Below are 24,278 nucleotides of genomic sequence, written 5' to 3' on the forward strand. Positions count from 1 at the left end.
CTATCTTGTTCTGAAATTGTGGAATTCTCTTCCAGTGCACCTGAGAGCTTGTATGTCACTACTCACTTTCCATAAGGGTCTAAAGACCTGACCTTTCTAGGCTGTTGTACCCCTAATGTCTCTGTTTCTGCTGTATGCACCAGGAAACCTCCAGGGGTAACTGTGTGCATTATAACTCTGTTAAATAATAAATAAATTATAGGACAAACCATACTCTTCTACCAGAACTTGCAGTTCCCACCGTACCTAGTCGGGTTTTGCCCCACAGGTATCCTGAGTCAATCAGCAGGCACATTACTGGGGAAGCATACAGCAGTAAGAATCTAGTGTGGTTGGTTTGGACCAATACCTCTATAAGGTCATCGAGGAAAGGAGCGGAGTGTAAGGTGGAGTAGTGAGCTCCTTGATTGGATACCCCTGTGGTCCAGAACAAGTTAGATGAGGAGGAAAGAAAGGTGCAGGCTGCCCCGTCCGTGAGGCCTAAAATAATGAGGAAAGAGTTATGTATGATGACTTGGTCTCATCTGCAAGGCGCAGCCCATATGAGGACCCCTGATCGAGCGCATGTTGTCAGCAGTGGGTGTGAGTAGGTCTGGGGCTGGTTCTGGGTTCTGGCCTGCAGCCTAATGCTGTAGCTGGAGGCTGGTCCAGACGGCCGTCTCAGATTGGAGGCCTCGGTCCGGCTCCTTTCTGAGGCCCAGAGACCCAGCAGACTGGTGGCACAAATAGGGCGGGTCACTGCTTGCAGGCAAGTGCCGCCAGCTGCAGACACCAACAACGTGAGGCACAGCTCCTCAGCTCAGTCAAAGCCTCGCGTCAGGGGCAATATCTCTGACTTGCAGTGGATGATCACCAGTGAGGTGCCAGAGGCAGGCCACATCTCCCATTCTGGATGAAGCCAACAGCACAAGAAGAGTGGGCTGCAGCTCCCAGATGGGTGTATACCGAGGCCAAGGCACCAATGCTGCAAGGCACGGCCCACCAGCTCACCAGAGTCCCCACAACATGAGTGGTGTCCCCCTTCTTTGCTGTGTAGCTTCCAGGTGCCCCAGGTGGTTCCCTGTATCATGTGCTCAGATGGGGACCTTTCCAACACCTAGGATAGAGGGTGAGGGGTAATTGGACCATAGAGCCTCTCTACCTCACGTCCGCCATGATCAGCGGCCAGGCCATGCTCCCCATAGTGTGGGACACTTATTATCAGAGTGCACTGTACTGCTTAGATGTTAATGATCAGGAGGGTGCAAGGAGGTAAATCAGACTGTGACCGGGACACCCAGTGGTAGGAATCTACCCTTTACATGTGTGCTGTCATGTCCACAAGTTATGCAAAATAATTCATGGGTATGGTATCAACCTGGTGACATATGGCTTTTTCTTTAGGGCCTCAAAAATTCTATTTAGTTGCCTGACTTCTTTGGGAGTGCCCCCCAATCCCCGCGATAGAGAATATACCCAATATAACCCAAGGGTCATATTTAACTCCAACAAGTTTCCTACTTACCCTCTAAAATCAATCCCCAATAATTCTTAAGATGATAGTCTCCAATGTTCAAAAGTCTTCAAAGTTGCTTGATTCATTCTGTAACTTCAATGGTCAGCTCACATCACCCGAAAACTGTTAACCTTACACTGGTGACTGCTAGAATAGAACAAATAGCCCACAATCAGGTGGATTTTCCACAAGAGTTGGCACAGGATGGTACCAATCTCCCTAACCACGATTTACCAGAAGCATCAGCCTGTCAGACATCTATTGTATGCATGTATTGACCTGCTTACCTGCCAATCAGTCAGATATAAGTGGAATGGAGGGAGATCGCTTCAAAAGCATAGTTCTATGTTATGGAACACTCCACTCAGTGGTAGACATGATCAAAATTTCCTTAAATTCATAAAAAGGATTTTAAATCCTGAAGTTTCAGAACCCCATCACATGATTGAGACATGTGGTGCTCTGTTCTGTGATCATCCAAGTGCATTAGTTTCAATGTATTTAGCTCTGTATCCTAACTATTGTTGACTGCACACTTTCTCCCCTTTAGCTCACTGGAATGCCTAACGTGGTGTGAAGCGCTGTGTGCTATGTAAAAATAGTCAAAAGATGAGCCCTGGGTGAAGTGGTGCTGTAATCAAGTTCTTCTAGACTATGTTAAATGTCAAGGAATATTGGCTCAGGGGAAGTGAGACCAATGAGCTAAAAGGTGACGGAATGTTAACCCACCACAGTGTTATCTTTGATTATGTCAATGTTTATACAATTTGTGATTTCACCAGCGAGGGCATCAATTATGTCATTTGTAATGGCATTTCTGAAATCACGAGTAGTACATTAGGGAAACTTTGGTTCTGTAACTCACCACAACTGGTGAATTTCAGGAATGTTTAAGTTCTGAAGTATAATGGAACATTTCTTTATGGTAATTGCTTCTGGTTTTTAGGATACACATTATTTTGTGAAGTGATTACAAACAATGATTTTGTGTTAGCAACGTTTTTTTGCCAGTTAATCTTTTGCTTTATTATCATATACCTTTCCCCTTTTCAAACTATCCAAGGGTTCTGGAATTAGGGATTGTCCTTTGACCACACATAATGCCAATTTCATTGTTCCAGTGCCACCTTTATATGGTTTTTGGCATTCAAGTGGTTTTGAACACTGGATTTGACCTTGGGTCAGACATGTTCCAGTGTTTCTTATCCACATGCAACTGAGAATGGCCTACATCTCCGTGCAGCGCAGTGCAGGGAGTGAAGCAGACCACATTTGCAGAACTCCATGCTGGCTAAGGTAGACCACCCACAGCCAAACCTGGTGTGAGGAAGAACTAAAAAAGATCACCTCAATGTCACTGCTGACAGCCCTCGAACAACACATCACATCATATCTCAATGACCCCTGGTCACATGCCATTAACTCCCCTCTTGTTATAGCGTCCAGGAGTTTGAAGCTAAGACTCAACAAAGACAAGGGTGGCATCAGTTTGAGACCATTACAGCCTCAAATTGTCATATGGGCCTAAACCCTTGCATTTACTTTTCATTACTCAATCATCACATCATCCATATGAGTTCTCAACACACTGACATACCACACTTCTGCCTACCATACGTTAATGACAGAGGACCATTATCTACCAATAATGATGTAATCACCTCATCAGTTGTTAAGGTTGTCACACCAATGTACACCAATGTATCTCTTCAAATAGCCTTATTTTGGAAGCCCCAAATAATGGAGAGATCTTGACACTCCTGAAAACCCAATTTTGAAATCAGATGACTTTGACACACCTACCATTCCCTGGAAAAATAATAGAGAAGACAATTGCTATTCAGCTCCATAACAATACCAGTCTGCCCTCAAACCAAAATCTAGAGACAGCAGCCACTGTGCTTTGAAATGTAGTGATACATGGCAAAGAAAATGTCTTTGCCGTGTGGAAACAACATACTATATATTCATGTTACTGTTACATCTGTGCCAGAAACTAACCAGAGACAATGATGTACAGTTATGAGACTGCTGCACATTCCTAATTTCTGCACTTATCGCCTAGTGAGGAAGCATGTCATTGGAACCCATGTTCAGCACACAGGAAGGCATCTCCTTCTTTGCTGCTCAAATAAATATGGCATTTACATAGCCACAGTAGCCTGGAGTAGTGTTGATGGCTTGTGCAGAGTACTGACCTTGAGGGGCGGTGTTCAAACATAGACGCTCACAAGGGAAAAAGATGTCAACAATGGGCTTTTCCTTCTTTTACCTGAAAGACGCCATAGCTCTGAACTTGTAGGGATGGCGGGCATAATGTATAACTATGCCAAGATGGTGGCTTTACAATAATTGTTGCCAGAAATTTCCACTCCACCTTGAAGTTAATCTATTTCCTGTGATGTCATTTCATTTTTAGATCAATATGAGAAGGCACTGAATAGAGATAGATGTGTTGCAACACATTAATTCGCTTTATTTTTTGTTGCTTTCATCTTTCATTTCACCTGTATTTTATCCCATGATTTTTAATGCACTTTATAGCTGGATTTTAGCATATATTTCTAGTTCTGGAACATCTTTTGTGGGCTCTTTCTCAATCCTGAATCAGGATAGTTTTTGTGCCTTGCTTTCCTTAGTGTGCATTAATTCATCATCCTCAATCAAAAAGTACATAGACAAGGAGTTTTATTCTGGCCTCTGTGACTTTATTCCACCTAATTGTGAGCCTCTTAAAGAGACAACATTTGATACTTTTAATGTGTATATTAAGGGGAGTGTGGCACTGTGGCTACTTTCCCCAGGAAATCAAGGAGGAAACCTGATTGACCTTTACAGTCTCCAGTCCTTGCCAGATTGCAACACCAACAATTTTTCATGTTTATTAACATTAGGAATCCTTGTGGGAATCTGGAGCAAAAGTTACATCGCCCCAAAAATTGACCTTAAAGCAGATCTCTTATCATTGAGGTCTACTTATATGTTAGTAACCCCTTCCTGTGCTCTGTTTTTTGGGTGATCCACTGAAATTAAGTGAGTTTTTAATTCCCTTTAGGTGCCTTTTGGTGTGTGCACCATGGAGGCTACTCAGTACTAAGCAAAGGTTAGATATTTGATTTGTTTTCTTGCTGGCCCTGTGTTAGGCTGGGCTACCTCTTTAAGGATAATTTTAGATTGTTGTTAGGACAATTAAGCTGCATGTTTTACTTGGTTTGAAGAAGTTACTTGAATGACCAGATTTGGAGCATTTTTCTGAGGAAATATTATGTGATATACAGCAGGGTGGAATTGATGTAGTGACATATGCAACTCATTTTTTTTCCAATTGGTATGGTGAGTACTTGAAGTTAGAGAAACTAATTGATGCTTTTTCATTGTTGGTAGAAAGAAGAGATTAAGGACAAATTAGCTTATTCTCGTCCTACTGCTTCATTTGCTGAATGTATTATTTTAGCCATGGTAATGGAATACAATCTTCTAGCAATCTCAACAATGTTGCAGCATTATTGAACTGAGCCCTACAAAACAATATTTCTAAAATAACTAATAAGACACTGGAGGTAGTTCAACCATTGACAGTTTCCAATGGGCATCAAGTCCGATGCGGGAAGCTTTTTTACCATTACAGGTGTCTTTTCGAAATCATATAGAAATAATTTATTTTGATGTCATAATCTTTCTTTATTATTCTGTGTTTTTTGGAATCCCTAGGTTAAAGAGGCACATTCCATACGTCGACTCGGCTGCAAGAGCAATTTTATTATCATCCAAATTTTGTCATAAACATTCTTTCACTTCAAAAGGTCATTGGTTGCCAATTAAAGACATAAAATTTTCCATATCAAATTTAATTGTGGCTAATATTTTTTCTGTGTTTTCTCAGTATCATAGCTTTTCTTCATTTTTCACCAAGTCCAAGGGCTTATTGCTTTCCCCTCATAAAATATATGATTGCAGTATATCAAGTAAGCTTTGCACTATTGTAAATTTTTGACACATCTGTAGGAGGCATTTGAAATCTATTTACAAGAGTGCTTATCAAATGGATTGATTGAACATACTTTATCTGCAACGTCATCTCTGTTTTCTGTTCTGAAGAAAGATCGAGATCTGAGACCTTTCATTAGTTTTAGAAGTTTAATCTAATTGTGATCAAAAATTTATATCATTGCAAGAAGTATAAGGATTTACCAAACTTGATCTACAAGGTGCATATCATTTCTTTCATTTCCTGTGTGTGCAAGAGGGCAATAAGAGGAAAACAGCTTTCCTCACCCCTTTTTTGTACTTTAAGTTGAGTGATACTATTTGGGTTATGCAATAATATGGCTACTTATTCTTTTAATGTTTCATGGATTCAATGTATCTCAATGTTCTGAATCAGTTTGTATTGCTAAATCCAGATAATTGTTTTCCCAAGACCATTATGGAATCCTGAGACTATATTAGGAATCAAGCAAAAGTATCTGATTTGTAACACTGAGAAATGTACATTTAAGAAGGAGGAGATTTAGGGCCATATTTATACTTTTTGATGCACAACTGCGCCAACGCAGTTGTCGTCAAACATTTTATCGCCGGCTGACGCCATTCCAACGCTCCATGCGGGCGCCTTATTTAAGGAATGACATTAGCCGGCGCTGCAGACTGGTCTGAGTCAAAAAAAATGACTCACACCAGGCAGCGCCGGCGTAGGGAACAATGGCGGTTGTGCGTCAAAAAATGGTGCAAGGCAGGTCTGAGGCAAAAATCATGACTGAAACCTGGCTTGCACCACTTCTTGACACACATTCCCCATTGACATGACTCCTGTCTTAGCAAAGACAGGAGTCATGCCCCCTTGCCCAATGGCCATGCCCAGGGCACTTCTGTCCCCTGGGCATGGCCATTGGGCAAAGTGGCATGTAGGGAGGCCAAAATTAGGCCCCCCTATGCCACTTAAAAATAAATTGAAAAATACTTACCTGAACTTACCTTAACTTGCCTGGGATGGGTGTCCTCCAGGAGTGGGCGAGGGTGGCAGGGGGTGTCCCTGGGGGCAGGGGAGGGCACCTCTGGACTCCTTCCGAGCCCACAGATACCTTAATGCCTGCCCTGACCCAGGCGTTACAAAACGGCGCACATCCGGCTGTGCGCCGTTTTTTAAGGCCCACCCCCTCCTGTTTGTCGAAATGATGCTGGGGTATAAATAATGCGCACAGGCCTTAAAGTCCTTTTTTGGAAGGGAACGCCTACCTTGCATATCATTAACGCAAGGCCGTTTCCCTCTTCCAAAAAATGACGCATACTGTGGAATTTTGACGTCCGCGGTGTCGGGCGTCAAAGTGTAAATATGGGGCAAGGTTTGCGCCAAATGTGCGTCAACATTTTTGATGCACATTCGGCGCAAACAGAGTATAAATATGACCCACAGTATGTTTGATTCAGGCTAACTACTTCAGGCCCATCTGTGGATCCAAAGAGAGTTTCAGCCACACTTAAATGGCCTTCATCTGCTAATGCTAAGATGATTCTATGTTTCTTGGATTTGTAGATTTTTATCATTATGGGGGTTATTACAACTTTGGAGGAGGTGTTAATCCGTCCCAAAAGTGACGGTAAAGTGACGGATATACCACCAGCCGTATTATGAGTTCCATAGGATATAATGGACTCGTAATACGGCTGGTGGTATATCTGTCACTTTACTGTCACTTTTGGGACGGATTAACACCTCCTCCAAAGTTGTAATAACCCCCTATGTCATTAAAGGTGTTTTAAAGAAGGAAAACATTAAAGGAGGTTTTACCAGGATGCTTAACAAGATGTTTACGTAAGCTCCAATGTTGTGTTATCTAGATATCTCCAAGAAGTTTAATGTAGAGAATGATCCTCCTGAAATAGAAGTAAGGGGTGGGTGAGTTCTGTTGCAATTTCAATATAGTGATGAATGGAAATATTCTGACTTCTATTTGTATCATGTATTATTAAAGAGTAAACCTTAGCTAGCTATTCTGCCTTGTGAGAAAGCTAATAGTTATAAAGATGCCGTCTACAAAATGGAGTCCTCTTTTAATGGTGCTGAGAATGCATTTGAAATCCAAAGTCAAGATCAGGATTTGCAGTTTTTATGAAATCCTCAATGTGTCAGAACTCAAGGCTGATCATGGCTTCTCAGAAGAGGTGATAACATAGAGTGCCGGCTTTAGTGTTGGTGGAACCCTATGCAACAGTCTTTTTTGGCATCCCCACAACCCCTTGACCACCTCCTCAGATTCCCTCGCTACTACCCAGCAAATGTGTCCCTTATCTCTCCATTGCCCCTCTCTCATATACATTCATTTGTTTTAAAGTGCTTGTAAATGCTGGCCTTACTAATCCACTCAGCTATCTACATACAATATAGTTATTTTCTTTGCAGCAGGCATATTAATCGTCTACACTAATTTATGGGGAGTCAAAGCTGCCACTAGGCAAAACTACCATCTCTGTCTCGTAGCAGGAACTTTAATTGTTTCCTGAAGGCTGGACGCACAACGAACTTTTCAGAAGGTGATTTTAATTTGCAAGTTTTGTAAGTCATTGTTAAACACAGTGTCCCCACCTGAGGTCACACCCCACAATACAGGTCACCACCCAGTTCGGCCGCACCACTAACACAGTCCTAAAGCCGGCCCAGATAACATACCTTCCATGTGATGAGTAACACACATAAAGCTAACACTACCCCAGGGAAAAGATTTATCAGGGGAGAGACAGACCGGCATGGTTGCAATGCCTTGCTCCTCATCACATACCAGTAATAGGACTCCATAGACCTTCAGGTTTCTATATCAAAAGTATGTAACACATTATCAAACCATTAACATTTCCAAGGCCCAAAACTCAAGGTTGTGCTTACCAGGGTAGGGTAGGGGAAGCATTGTAACTAGTCCCAGAGCTACTTGGATGCAGCCAGAGAAAGCAAAGGGGTAGGGCACACTGGGTTAAGTAAGCCTTCAGTCTTGCAATCTTCAATAAGGGGGCTGCATCGATGGAGGAATGCCAAATAATGAGTATCACAGGACTCTAGGGAAAATGAGGGAAGAAGGTAAATGGTAGAAGCCTGCCAAAAAGGGAACTGCAGAGGAAACCAAGGACAGGAAAAACACAAAATCCTTGTGGGAGTGCCGAACAGTTGCAAACTGAGATAAAAGCGAAGGAAGCCCAGCAACCCCTGTTTCCTACATGTTTGCTGTCATTTTAACTATTACTGTCTCATAGCCCGGAAGTGTAACACGTTCATGACCTGCTACTGAGCATCTCAGCTCCAGCTGTAAAAAAGCTGTCCCAGTCTCCACTTGCCCGTCTTCCAAAGCTTCCAGGCCAGTGTGTGTTTGTGCCACTATTGTAATTTGCTAGGACCCAGAGACCCTTGGAAAAAGATGTACTACCCTGCTATAGATGTCTTTCTGTATACCTGACCACTCGGTAGCTCCAAATGTGAGGCTGATTCTTGACACAAAGTAGTGAGCAAGCTAAATATGCATTTGCCTTTGCACAGTATGATTTAAACATTACCTATTTTCTTGGTACAAGGAAACTTTTAGGGGATGACGTATCATGTTATCGCTTCTCTGTTATCAAACTACAATTCCCTCTCATCTTGTGGTTAGAATTATTCAGTCCTTCTTAGACAGAGTTAAGATTCAGTCCTTCTTAGACAGAGTTAAGACGGCTCATGGATGAATGGATGCAAACATGCCAGGGGAGCTTCATCTTAAGACACCTATCATACAAATAAATGAGTTGTATTAAGGTCAACAAGCTATTTGTATGATGAGGCGAAGCTTGAAGCTGAACAAGAGCACCACTTTATTTAGTCGAGCCCCTCCCCCAGGAGCCAGTAATGCTTTTGAATTCATCTGATAGATGCTTTTTGAAGAAAAACCCTGACCTACAACACTTCAGAGCCCAGTGACCCCTCGTCTGTCTGGGCTTGTGTGGATGTTTGTGAAGGAAAAGGCCCAAGATTTGGGTGCCCATCCAACTTGATGCATCTAAGGGTCCTCAGGCTGAGAATTCCACTGTGCTGCATTCTGTGCCTTAAATGCTCACCTGGGTGACTAGTCCAGGACTTGGCCACATGTGAGCGAGGCTCTTCCTTCTTACCATAGTTCTAGCGCATTGTATGACTTTGCCGTCGGCGGGCCCCAATCCGCTCATCGGTGCCTGGCCCCAACATCCAATAACGGGCATGGTAACATCGTTTTAATTCACCCACAACGTTGCACTAAGAATAGGCGTTTTCATCAGAAGGGAATCCCGCACCATACCGGCTTGAAAAAAAGTCCAATAGGAGCCCAACAAAGAGAAAAAAGTCAAAACTATAAGGGAAATGGAGGAAACAATAGAAAATACACAGAGGGTCAAGAAAGGGGTAAAAGCCAGAGGGGAAGGACAAGCAAATCAGACTTTCCCAAGACAGACCGGGAGCATGTGGAACACCTTAGAAGAGAAGCAAGGGAAGAGCGTCAAAGAGAGGGAGAGAAGCACCAGACACAGCAGGTGAGAGCAACAAAGCACCAAGGAGCCTTCCAAGAGGCACAGAGGAGTGTGATGCCACAAGTCAGTGAAGCTTCAAAAACACTGACTAATGTACTGATGAGTGGTTGAAGTCGCCTTCTGGAACCAATGAAGCCTACAAACTTGCCACAGACCCAGAGGGCTATGGCCTTGCTAGGTGGTTTCAGGATCAGTGGGGAGACTCTAATAAAGCAGAGTATTTGGGAAGGGGCATCAAAGGGACAGGCACTTAAAGTGATGTATATAATTCATTCAAATGTGCTTATATTTAAATAAAAAGTATTGTTACATTAACTTTTAAGATCAAAACAGGATATTCAAATATTTTACAATTAAACAAACAAAATGCCTGTTTTTATATATTTTTGTAGCATTAAATTGTATTTATTTATAGTTTAAATAATTTAATATATCATTGAATATGGAAACCTCTATTTCTGTCAGTATCAACCATGACAACTCTCTGTTGATGGGACTTCCTAATATATGCCCTCTCATCCTGAAGTCAGTGCTTCATGCTGTGGCATGTTTTGTATCTGGTTCTAAGAGACCTGGGGCCAGATGTTCAAAGCTTTTCTCTTGCTGCAAATGGCCTGATTTCAAAGAATTAAAATAATTATTTTCATTATTTTGTTTGAAATGCATCCCATTTTAAGGAAAACAGACTGCCTTTTTTTTTTTTTAAACTGCTTTATTTAAAAAGCAGTCACAGGACTGGTGGCCTGCTGTCCCCAGCAGGCCACCATCCCTGTGAGTGTGGCCATTCCCAATGGGGTCACAAATTGCGGCCTACCTCATGAATATTGATTAGGAAGGTGATTTGCGACCCCATTGGGAATCGCAAACAGTGTACTTAACACTGTTGTACATTTTGTTTTGCGACTTACAATTTGAGATCCCCAAACGGATCGCAAACTGCGAGTTGCAAAACAAAAGGTCGCCCATCTGGTCCCTGATCACATCACACCTGTACTTCAAACTCTTCAATGGTCACCTCCTGAAGCACGGACTTTCTACAAGATGGTATGCTTGACCCAGAAGAACACTACATTGCAGCTTAACTGAAACCAGTTCTTTATGCAGCGCAAAACTATTACTTTAAGAACCTTCAGCTTTCATAATAGAACACGCAGTGGCATATTCTTTCACTGGGATTGTAACAGGAATTTGGATTTCTCCCCTCCCCCCAGATCCACGAACCATCATCCCTTCACACACCTTCAAATATGAGTTGAAAATGTTCCTCTTTCAAAACTTCTTCTTGTGAAGTTGTGAGCTCTGTAGTATCCTGCTGGACACATTCTAGAGTTTTGGGGCCAGATGTATCCTTCTTTACAATAGCGATTACCAAATTGTGATTTTTTGCAAATCGCAATTAAGTAATCACTGTTGGAATGTATGAAAGTCAAGGAGTTTCATGCAGCGATTTGCAAGGGCTCCCAAATGGACCTACCACATTAATATTCATGAGGTAGGTACAATCACAGGGATGGTGGCCTTCTGGGCTCAGCAGACCACCATGTCTTTGATTGCTTTTCAATAAATCAATCTTTGTTTTTTTTTAAATGCAGCCCATTTTCCTTAGAGGAAAACCGGATGCGTTTAAAAAAGAAAAATGAAAAGTTTTCTTTTCATTTTAAGAGTAGGCAGTGGTCCGTAGGACCAGTGCCAGCTCCTAAAAAATGTTTTTGCATGCATTCACAAAGGGGAAGGGGTCCCTTTGGGACCCCTTCCCCTTTGCGAATTTGGTGGTAATTGCGATTGTTTTGCGACCGCATTCACGGTCACAAAACAATCATACATACCTCTGCGATCCGGTATTGGGAAGGGATGCCCTTGACACGCCCCTTCCTAATACAGATAAATAGTCGCAAATTGGACTTGTTACATATCAAAATGCATTTTTGCGATCGCAAACCGCCTAACGCAAAAATGTTTGATACATCTGACCCTTGGTACATAGCCAAATCCTCTATTCAATGAGAACTTGGACCCCCCTGCTGCGTTCATGTTTTTTTCCTGCTTCACCAGTGCTTTAAATGGGCCGATACTGTCCGGTACTGAGTACCGGCACTTTTTTAATTTAGAGAGAGAGAAAATCTGCACGTCTCAATAAAAACAATACTTTTAATTGGAGAGTACCGACCCTCGGGGTACCTGCAATTTTATTTTTCCATTTCAAGCACTGTGCTTCACTGATTTAGCGGTTAATTATGATACTGTCCGTTCTACTGTAAAGCGCTCCAACGCCTTTGGGCCATATTTGCAAGCTAAAAAAAAAAGAAATAGGCAAATAAATCATTAATTAAATAACTGTTTCAATTTGTCTGCTAACAATAATAAACTCATGTTGATTTACCCTGCAGTAGAATTTCTACCATAACCTGTCAACCCTAAACGAAGAGAAAAATTTCGGGTTGATTAGTGTTGTAGGGAAGATCATTGCGAGACAATGGCCATTGTCATGACATGGCGAGTCTGTCAGTATTAATGGCCGCCGTGACATTGACGCTGAAGGCCCTGTAACCTCTCACTGGGCAGCGCCTCATTAGCAGTGGCTGGATGAAACCAGGCCACGCCACGGATTATGGCTCCAGCAACCAGGCCCTCCAATTAGTGCGATGCATGCCTTGGTTACCTCACGCGCTTGAACTGGAACTCTTGCTGGGACGACCAGGATTTAGTTTTCAATTAGGTGATTAGAAATACCTAATTGCAGATTTATAATCTTTAGAGGATCTCCTGTTACGTTAGGACAGCTGATACAGATTAATGCTCATCCCCGAAGAAAATCTGATTTTGTTTCAAGACCTAATGAATTGTTAGCTGTGGCTCACCGCGGCCTGTGGTGTAAAGATTACACATTTCTATAAGTAGATTAGAAAGCAACACAATATGATTTAGACATGTACATCATGGATAAGTAATGACGGATGACGCAAAGCTCTTGTGGGCTAGGCATTTAAAGAAGACGAGCTAAACAGGAAAACAATGATCAAACGCCTAAGAAATGGCACTTAAAACTGTTAAAAACAATGCCACTGTTGGGAACTCAAGAACTTTGGGGAAAAAAGTATCTCTGTGAGAGAGTAGCGTAATATGAAAAGTTGCAAAGGCTGATTGTCGTGGGGACTTTTGCTGAACTGTTCAATTCTTACATTGCTCAAATAAGGTCAAACAATGTATGAGAGGCTCTTTCAAATGTTGCACTTCAAAATAAATCGGACTGATTCTTTTGGCCTCATTTACACAAGTGAGTGTCACAAATTTCACATTAGTGTTAGGAAAATGAGGAAAGATAATGGCCTGCTTGTAATTGTTTTTATGTGTATATAACAATTAGTATGTTTTAGACCCTTCTTCTTCCTCTGCCTGAAGGGGCCTTGCCTCATCTCTGATAGGGCAAGAACCTTGTTCTTTCAATTGGTTCACAGGTCAGTACTGTTTTGCCAGTTTGCAAGATTTTACGAGTGGTTTATGTTCATGGTGTAGAATGGCAGCAGCTAGTTTACTTTGGTCATTTAGGGACAGTACATAGTCCAGAAGTGAGGCACATCCAGGTTCACCTATCGTCCTATTCTTTTAAAGAGACTCAGCTTGAGTTTTCTGCAAAATATCATCACAAATAGGGAAGAGCCAGTGTAGGTGCGCGGAGTACTTCACTAGGGTTGACACCTGGTCCCAGTTATTGCATCAGAGGCTGTGAGTTTACGCAACTCTTTATTTTTCTGACACTATTGTACCTTTCGATGGGCACTCCTGTTTCAATCAAAATTCAATTGCATAGCACTTGGTAGCTTCAGCAGAAGCGTCCCAGTGCTCAAAGCAGCGACTGTGAACAAACTGGGTCCTTAGACCTAATCTTGATCAAACAGCCATGTTTTTTTTGTTGTGTTTTTTTAAAGCTATACAAAGTTTGATCAGTAAGGAATTCCAAAGCTTCACCGTCAGTACCGTTAAATATCTGCCTCCGCGTCAAACTTTAGCAATTCTAGGAACATGCATAAACCAGAAGTTATTGGATCTCAAAGATCTCTCTTGTTCGTATGGACCAAGGGCCGTATTTATAGGCCCCTAGCGCCACAGGAGCGTCACTTTTTGTGACGCTCCTGTGGCGCTAAGCACTGCGCCGTATTTACAAGGTGGCAGTAAACCACTTTTTGTGGCTTAACGCCATCTTGTAAATACAGCCCCTTCCACGCAGCACTGTGCGTGGAAGGGGCGTGCAATAGGTGTTGCTGTGGGCGTGCCACAGCAACACCCATTGCATTTTGACGCTACCTCAGATTTATGAAATTTCGTAAACCTGAGGCAGCACCAAAATCTAACGTCACCCCCAAGGGTGGTGTTAGCAAGGCGCAACTAGGAGGAATACTTTAATTCCTCCTAGTTTTTTGCATTTTCTGAACGCTGCACTCTGCATCATGCATAGAAAAGCAAAATGCCAGAAATTATTGTTTCTGTGCAGGAAGTTGTCTCTTCCTGCACATAAACAATCATTTGAAAATGACGCTTTGGCACTTCTGTGTGTGCTGCATTGTGCAGCACACACAGAAGTGTCAAAGTGCCATTAGTGATTGTTTATGTGCAAGATAGTGCAAGGATGCCTGCGTTGGTGCTGGCAGCTAAATTTAGCACCAGTGCTGGGGGAAACGCAGGGGTGGGCCGTATTCACTTAAATACGGTGCATCCCTGCGTTTCTAAAGTGACGCAGCGCAGCACTGCCAATTTTGGAGCAGCACCCACGCTGTGCCAATTTTCCTTAAATCTGTCCCCAAGTCTGTTTCTCAAACAGCGAGGACCTTTGCCTTCAAGGGTTCTACAAGCCAGGGCGAAAGCCTTACATTTAATCCTTTTCATCACCAAAGGCGATGTAGCAGTTTTCAGTAGAGTGAAATGTGTTGGTGAAAAGAGACCCGCTGGTTCAACCTGGCTGCCGCATTCTGAACGATCTGGAGTTTACGGTTCAGAAAAGCGGGCAGACCCAGATAGAGGATGCTGACATAGTCAAGGCGTGATGTCACAAGAGCATGGACCACAATTTTGTGGGTCTCCTCAGGAACCAGGTGTAATACCTTTGTGACAAATCTAAGTTTTAAGAAGCAGATCGAGGAGATCTGTTTGATTTGAGTTGTGAAGGAGAGGTCGGATTAAAAAAGGATACCCAGATTCTTCACTGCTGAAGAAGCCAACGGAGCGGGTTAAGTTCTACAGGCCACCAGAAATTTGATGATGGGGGCATTCTGAGTTAAGAAGAGAACCTCTGTTTTGCCCGCATTTAGTTTTAAAATGTTATACTCCATCCAATTAGCTACACCTTTCAAACGCTCTGAATTTGAGGAAGGCCGATTCTGAATACTCCAGGTAAGAGAACAGCAGTTGTGTGTAATTCATGGAAGAAACCACCTACACCCTCAGGATTCGAGCAGGGTGGCAAGTGGGGCCAAATAGATTTTGAGAAGCTTGGGTACCCTACAGACCAGGGGGAGGAAGACAAAGGGTAGAGAAAAACCTGCTGTGAATGTTCTTCCAAGAAGGATTTAAACCAGGACAGAACTGTGCCCTGAAAGCCAAATTGGCTTAATCTATTCAACAGGGTGCTATGCAACACCATGTCGAATGCTGCTGAAGATCTAATAGTACTACAGCAGAAAAAGCGCCTCCATCCAGCATTTCTCTTACAGACTCCAACACTTCCAATAGTGCTGTTTCAGTTCTGTGTCCAGCCTGAAAGCCTGACTGAATGTCATGGATCAGACAACTAGCCTCTATGAAGGAGGAGAGTTGGTGATACTTCAGCTTCCCCAAGATCTTTGCGGGGGCTGGCAATAGCAAAATGGGTCTGAAATCACCAAGCACACTAGGGTCCACATTGGGTTTTCTTAGGAGTGGAAGAAGGAACATTTGCTTCCAGTGGGCAGGGAAAGTGCCGGATTCAAGGAAGCATTCTAGATCTTGTTGAGGAAAGGGTTCACATTGTGTGCTACCATCCTGAAGATTTGGAGAGGTCAGGGAACCCTGTGTGAGCCATATTTGCATTTCAGCAATTCATTGAGTGAGTCCTCTTCAGATATTAGACAAAACTCAGAGAGAGCAAGTTTTTGACTAGAGTTAGACGTCAGGTAGAATGCTTTACATAATCCAGCAGGAAAAGTAGAATAGAATTTTTGTATTTTTTCATCAAAGAAGAGGGGTAGAATGTACTTTGAACCTCATCAGGGGAGATAAGGGACTTGACAATATTTAAAAAAACGTCCTTGAAGGGATTGGTGGCAACTATATTAAGCTTCAAGAAGTGCTCTCTCATCGTCTTCCGAGTACGATGTTGGAAGTTCCTGAGAGCTGCCTTATATAGCTGCTTTGCCTCAAGGTCATTGGACCTCCTTCAACAGTACATAAGCTTAACTCTACTCTTAAGGCGGAGGAGAACCAGGGAGCAGAAGGCTTGGATCTTTTAGCTGAGCTGGATTACCTTCAGGGGTGCTAGAAGGTCCAATGCCTTACTGGTCCACTGATTGAACAGTACTGCATCAGAGCAAATGAGGGAGAGGAGGATTGAAGAGAAAGCACAAGAGGCTCCTCTGTAACATTTTGCCATGTTCTCTACATTTCAGGGATGTCGTCCTAGCTTTTAATACATGTCCAGATCCATAGAAAATGAATGAAACAAGGAAATAGTCCGTCCAAACATACAGGGGTGCTGACTCGAAAACAAGGAATGGTGGAAAAAATTAGGTGCAGCATATGGTCTGCTTTGCAGGTAGGTGCAGTATCATGTTGAGGCCTTCCAAGTTCTGGATCAGCTGGGAGGCCTCTGTGCAGTTAGGAGCGTCCACGTGTGTGTTAAAATCCCCTGGGATAGTAAAATTGCCATATTGTAATGATAGTTGACCCCTGGTACCAGTTATGGGAAGCAGCTATTTGGGCAGTCTGGGGGCTTAGAAACCAGCAAGTCAGAAAAATAAAATGTGGGGGTTCTTTTATTTTAATACAGAAAATAAGGCCCTCAAGGTTCTCGATTTGGGCTAGCACAAATGAGGAGGCCTCAAATTGACCCTGAGGATCTCCTCCCCAATTAGCACACAGAATCCGGTAACCTGGAGACATGGCCATGGCAAGGTCAGGGTTGAAACCTTCCTTCAGCCATGTTTAAGTGAGAAATATGAAGTCCCAGGGGTTATCTGATTGCAAAACTAATATGTCAGACAAGTGCTTTGAACGGGACCTGCAATCAATAAGGCAGACCTCATAATTGACAAAGCTATGTGACACCTGAGGGAGCAAGGGTTTCCCATCACCTGGGATAGGTGTATCGGCCCAGTATTTCGTGTAGAATTAAGAGTGATGCCACAAGTCTTGCACCCATAGTCTAAGGATTCCTATGGCTTAGCTATATGTCAAGGGCCACATTTGAAAGACAATAGTGCTTCCCTAGAGAGGGAAACCAACCTGTAAGGGGGAGAACGGGCAACATGGCTGGCAATGGACGCAGTCTGGAAGCAGATGGGTGCAGATAGAGTTGTTTTTAGTGCCCCTTTGGCATGCCAGCTGTGCAACAGCTGGACATGTTTGCTGTGCGATAACAGCATGAGTCTCCTTAAACAGATGAGTGGGAGCTGGTCTAATAACACTAGACCGCTCACCGACCAAAAATGGCATCCTAATAATGGTCCCAGGAGTCAGAGACCAAATGGCACTCTAGTCCAAGTAAAAGCATGGCAAATGCCCCCAAAATTAGTCAAGAATACACTTCAGATGCTCCTGAATAAAGTGCAATGTTACTAGTTGCAAGATCCCTCTAAATAACAGCATTACTCTTTAAATAGCAGTAATGCCCCTCACAAAACCTGATAAGTGTCAGAACATCTAATTCCCCAAATTGTTTTTGAACACATACGTTACATCACGTTAAAATAGAACCAAACCAGAATTTTAAAATAAATAAGAATGAAAGTGACCGGCTGTTCTCAAAGTCCCTTGCACATTTGCGGCATGGGTACCCTTTAATAGCCAAGTGGGAGCTAGTCTAATAACACTAGACTGCTCACCAATCAAAAATGGCATCCTAATAACTGTTGTATTGTATCTAGTAATGGAAAGGTAATAGAACTCGGCTGTCACCCGGCAACGGGGGAGGCATTCTAGAAGGGAGAGACAGCAGTTAGGTGGAGGAGTCGTGGTTGACAGCCGGGCGGGGTCGTTGAGCATAAGCTCATCACTTAAGAAGAGAATTGGTGTATTCCGTTTCTTCACTACTTATTATTGGCAACGAGGGAACCTGTGCACGACCCTGACCCGGTGAAGGACGTGAAAAGCTGTGCTGAAAGTGCCGAGGATTTGCGAGAAAGAGAAAAGCGTCAGCAGGCTAAGGATTGGCAAGTTCGGTGATTGATGTTAGGTGAGCGCAAAGCTGCGAGGTCTGATAAAAAATAATAATAATAATAAGCATAAAAAGGAAGTAACCAGTGCGGCACAATCATAACGTAGCGGTTGCTAAGCAATGTTAGGCAATGCGCGTGCAATGGACTAAGAGGATTAACGCGGCACGGTTAACACGCAGCGGTTGCTAGGCAACACTAGGCGACGCGCGTGCAACGGACGGAGTTGTTGTAAAGCGTAACACGGAGCAGCATTATCTTAAATCAGATTTTTAAAAAAAAGAAAAACAAACAAAACGAACGTGCACGTAAAGAGAAGAGATCGTTTTTAGTGATGCACTGTAAATAAACAAAGAACAGCACGGACACTGCGGCTATATTGACGTAGTGCGTGATACAATGTAAAATATATGGAAAACAGTACATTGACAGCATATACAGTTGTTTGAGCGTACGAAATACAGTGTAAATAATTAGGAAAGATAAGAAGTGTAAGTGAACATGGCAACACACTCCATTATTCCACCACCTGCATTTTTACAACACCCTGGTGATCCCTGCATGGCCTGGGAAGATTGGAAGGACGCTTTCATGACTTACTTAGAGGCCATCGGAGGGGAGATGTATGTTGAAAAAAGGAAGTTGGCGATATTAAAGCATTGTCTGGGAGTGGAAGGAAGGAAAGTTTTGAAGACTTTACCAGTACATGATACACAAGCAGGAGATTCAGATCATGAGAAAGATGTATATGAAAATGCCATGAAAGCGTTGGAGGAAAATTACGGAAGGAAAATCAACATTGTTGTAGAGCGTCATAAGTTTTTTTCGTGCACCCAAAAACCGGATGAAACAATTGATCAGTTTGTCAATAGTCTACGAAGACTAGCCATTTCTTGCAAATTTAGAGATGTGCATGATGAAATCATTCGGGACCAGTTTATTAATAGGGTGAAGGAGGTGAAGATACAGGAGAAGTTGTTGAGTTTAAAGAATCCGACATTGGATAAGACGGTGGAAGTTGCAAGACATGTGGAAAGCACGTCTCGATATGTTAAGGAGCTTAATAATACAAGTAATACTAAGGAACAAAATGTAGTAGGAGAAGTACGGTATTCTAACAAGTATACAAAGAAATGTGAAGATAACATGGGGAAGAGAAAGGAATGCTTCAGGTGTGGAAGTGGTAAACACTTAGCAGAAGCAAAAAATTGTCCAGCCATAAACACGAGGTGTTTCAAGTGTAAGAAGGTGGGACATTTTGCTAGGGTATGCAGAATGTCCAACAAAACCACATTCAGGAAATCTGTAAATGTAGTAAGAAGAGATGGACAAGAAGATAATAGCACTAGTGAAAATGAGTTGGAAGTCTTAGTTGTGGAAGAAGGAGCTACAACAGTGTGCACTCAATTTGGAAGTAAAACCATGGAATATAAACCACCTAAATGTGTTGTAGAGATAAACGGAAAACTGACACACATGTGGGCGGACTCATGTTCACCATTTACTTTAATAGACGAACAGGTATGGGGCGATTTGAAAGACAACAAACTTAAACCCACGGATGTAGTACCGGAAGGGTACAGTGGGGGCAAACTGCCTGTATTAGGTTACTTTGAAGCAAAGCTAAGATTTAAAGATAGAGAAACACAAGGAAAGGTGTATGTTGTGCAACAAGGACGATCATTACTAGGGTGGAAGGAGCAGCGTGCATTGGGCATAGTTTTGGACCCCAATCATCCCGAACAAGTGTTGTTAACAAAGGGAAGCAGAGATGGGAGGTGGATAGCTGCTTATCCGGAGCTGTTTAAGGAAAAGTTGGGTTGCCTCAAGGGTTTTCAACACCGGATAATTTTAAGAAAAGATGCTGTGCCGAAGGTGCACAAGGCACGGGCAGTACCGTTAGCGCTGAAAGATAAATTGAAGGAGGAACTTCAAAGATTGTGTGAGGAGGGTGTATATGAACCGATAGAAGTGTCTGAGTGGTTAAGTCCTGTTGTAATAGCCAGGAAACCTGATGGCAGAATTCGCATGTGCGTGGACTTGAGGGACCTGAATAACAGCATATTGATTGACCGGTACCCATTACCAAGAATACATGAAATGTTGGCTAATGTTCGAGGTGGAAAATATTTTACCACGTTGGATTTATCGAATGCATACCACCAAGTGTGTTTATCAAGGGAATCCCGACATTTAACGTCTTTCATTACGCCAGAAGGGGCGTTCCAATTTGTTAGGATGCCGTTTGGCTTGGCATCTGCTTCTGCCGTGTTTCAGAGGATAATGCAAAAGATCTTGAATAATGTTAGCAACACACTAGTGTTCCAAGACGATGTACTAATTTGGGGTGATAGTGAACAAGCGCATGATGTGGTACTGGAAAAAGTGTTGAAGAAGTTGGAGAAGGCAGGCCTTACCATAAGTAGGGACAAGTGTAAGTTTGGAGTAGAAGAAGTGGAGTATTTGGGACACACACTAAATCAACATGGGGCTAAACCAAAAAGGAAGTTGTTGGATGCCATTGCAAATGCCCCTGCACCGCAAAACAAAGATCAACTGAGGTCATTTCTGGGTTTGGCTGAGTACTACACGAAGTTTGTGGATCACTTTGCTGGGAAGGTACATGTGCTAAGGGAGTTAATGAAAAAAGGCTGCCATTTTCAATGGTCCAGTGAGTGTCAAGAAGGATTCGAACTGATAAAAGAAGCAATTGTGAAGGCCATCACGTTGAAGCCTTATGACCCAGATGATGAGACAATAATTGTGTCAGATGCCAGTAATTACGGGTTAGGGGCAGCATTATTGCAAAGACATGATGGAAGAGAGAGAGTGGTGGCGTTTGCGTCACGTACGTTGAAGGGAGCGGAACCGACGTACTCTACCATTGAGAAAGAGGCCTTGGCATGCTGGTGGAGTGTGCAGCATTTCCGAGTATATGTATGGGGCACGGAGTTTGAGCTGCGAACAGATCACAAACCATTGATTGACATTTTTACCACCAAAGGAGCTAGTAGAGCTACACCAAGGATTGCGAAATGGATGTACAGACTGCAAGAATACACATTTAGAATGAAATATGTACCTGGGATAAAGAACATAAGTGCAGACTGCATGTCTAGGTTACCGGTGTGTGATGAGGAGGTATATGTAGAAGATGAGTGGGTGGTGGTGGACATTTCTGAAGCAGGGTGTGCCATAAGTCGAGAGGAATGGGAGAATGCTGTACGGGAAGATAGGTTAATGAACAGGATAATGAAGGAGTTACCTTTGGTTAATAAAAAACATTTGGATGTTGATATGGGTGAGTTTAAGCAGGTGTGGGAGGAATTGTCGGTTATGGATGGTGTGTTGAGAAGAGGAAACAGATTGGTGGTCCCTGATGGTCTGAAAGAAAGAGTATTAAGGTTGATGCATGAAGGGCATGGAGGCATGTCTGCTATGAAAAGGAAGGTGCGGGTGGATTTTTGGTGGCCAGGGATGGATAAGCAAATGGAAAGATATGTGAGAAATTGTGTGGCATGTATGTCAAGCGACAAGTCACATGTGTTGTTAGAGACTACGATTAAATCACAAGAGTTACCGGAAAAAGCGTGGTATAGAGTAGCTATAGATATTTGTGGTCCATTTGAATGTTTGGGATGTTCTGATAGGTATGCTATAGTTATGATGGATTATTATTCGAAATGGCCAGAGGTAGCGTTTGTGAGGGAGGTGAAGTCAAGTAATGTAATTGCATTTTGTGAGGAAATATTTAGAAGGGAAGGTTGTCCCGGAGAAATGTTTAGTGATAACGGACCGCAATTTACTTCGAGCAAATTTTTGAATTTTCTCAGAAGGTGGGGAATCAAGCATTGTAGGACACCTGTGTATCATCCCAGGGGAAATGGTATGGTGGAACGGTTTAACCGAGTGCTAGGAGAAACTATTCAATTAGCCCTATATAATAATTTATCATGGAAGTCCCAAATCAGGGATATGCTGTGGAGTTATAGAACTACACCTCATAGTGTGACAGGTGAGACCCTGTTTGTGATGATGAAAGGTAGGATACCCTGTACCATGGCTGTGCCCGCATGGATGGGTAGAAGTAAAAGTAAAGTGGTTGATACAGAACAGGTCAGGGAAAGGGTGAAGTCGTACCAACACCGATATGAGTCTAGACACAATGATAAAGTTGTGAGAGAGCAGAAGGGATACGAAATAGGGGTCTGGGTTAGAGTTAAGACTGGGAATACGGCAAGAAAGGGGGAATCTAAACTATCAGAGCTGAGGTGCGTGTCGAGAGTGAAGGGAAATTGCGTTAAGCTATCGGACGGTAACTGGTGGAATGTGAGAAAAACAGTGAGATGTTCGGATGTAGAGATAAATGAATGGCTGAAAAGGAACGAAACGGAGAAGAGTGACTGGAAAAAAGAAGATAATAAAGAACAGTGTAAGAGCGAGGGCATAATAAAAAGAGTCAGTGTAAGGGTGAGACAAGCCTCCAGGTTGTTGAAGGATTTCGTGTGAAAGCAGTATTGTTGTAGTGAAGTTAATCGATGGTTGTTAGTAGTAGTATGTGTTTATATGTTTTTGTAGGATTGGGGATGTCTTGTATTGTATCTAGTAATGGAAAGGTAATAGAACTCGGCTGTCACCCGGCAACGGGGGGAGGCATTCTAGAAGGGAGAGACAGCAGTTAGGTGGAGGAGTCGTGGTTGACAGCCGGGCGGGGTCATTGAGAATAAACTCATCACTTAAGAAGAGAATTGGTGTATTCCGTTTCTTCACTACTTATTAATAACGTCCCTTGGAGTTGGAGGAAAAATGTCACTCTGCTCCAAGTGAAAGCATAGGAAATGCCCCAAAAATTTGTCAAGGATCCACTTCAGATGCCCCCGAATAAATTGCAATGTGCCTAGGTGCAGGATCCCTTTATATAGCAGCAGTTCTCTTTAAATAGCAGCAATTCCCCTCACAAAACTTGATATGTGCCAGAACATCAAATTCCCCAAATCGTTTTTGAGCGTCCACTTTCCATCAATTTAAAATCAAATCAAAACAGAATTTTAAAATAAACAAGAATAAAAGCAACCGGCTGTTCTCAGAGCCCACTCAGGTCTATTTTACAACACTTACTATTGTCAGTATAAATTATAGGCCAGTACATTTCTGCAAAAGCAGATGTTCAGTTTTTTTTTTTCTCTGTGGTGACCTCCACTAAAATGGTTCTGGGCTAGCATAATACTGCAGTTGTCAAAATGTTGGTCTGTATCAAATGATTGTGGCATGTTTGATGTACCATTTGATGTACAAGTCCACATTCTCTTTGGAAATCTGGCCAGGAGGGTATATCAGTTGTGTTCCCTTCTTCTTTTATGGTGTTCTGTAAGGTCACATCTCATTTCTGCTCTTCTTAGAAGGTGGTTCTGTTGTGAAGACTCCAATCTATGGGGCCAGTGGTTGAAAGGGTTACTACCTAGATTTGTATTTTTTTTTTCCTTTGTTGATTGTAGGTTTTCTTTGGTTTGGCTGGGTTTTCGTGAAGATTGTTACTGTTAGAAAACAAAAAGTCACCTTTTGTAACCATTTCTCATCTGTATCCTAGGCAAAGGATACTTGTTGAAAAGATTGAATATCCACGCATAGAATCACAGATTCCGGTATTCAGGTTAGTATTCCTATAACTTGTTCATATTCTATTTTTTGTTATTTATACCTAATGTAAACTGAGTATGATTTGCTAGTAACAAGCATCCATAATATTCAGATACTTAGAGAAAGAGGAGCTAGACATCCTAGTAGATGTGTGGGTTGTATATTACAATATTAAGGTCAAGAATATTGAATCATGTATATAGTTAGTCCACAATATTGACTAC

The sequence above is a fragment of the Pleurodeles waltl genome, chromosome 5 (genome assembly GCF_031143425.1).
Source record: "Pleurodeles waltl isolate 20211129_DDA chromosome 5, aPleWal1.hap1.20221129, whole genome shotgun sequence".
Lineage (NCBI taxonomy): Eukaryota > Metazoa > Chordata > Amphibia > Caudata > Salamandridae > Pleurodeles > Pleurodeles waltl.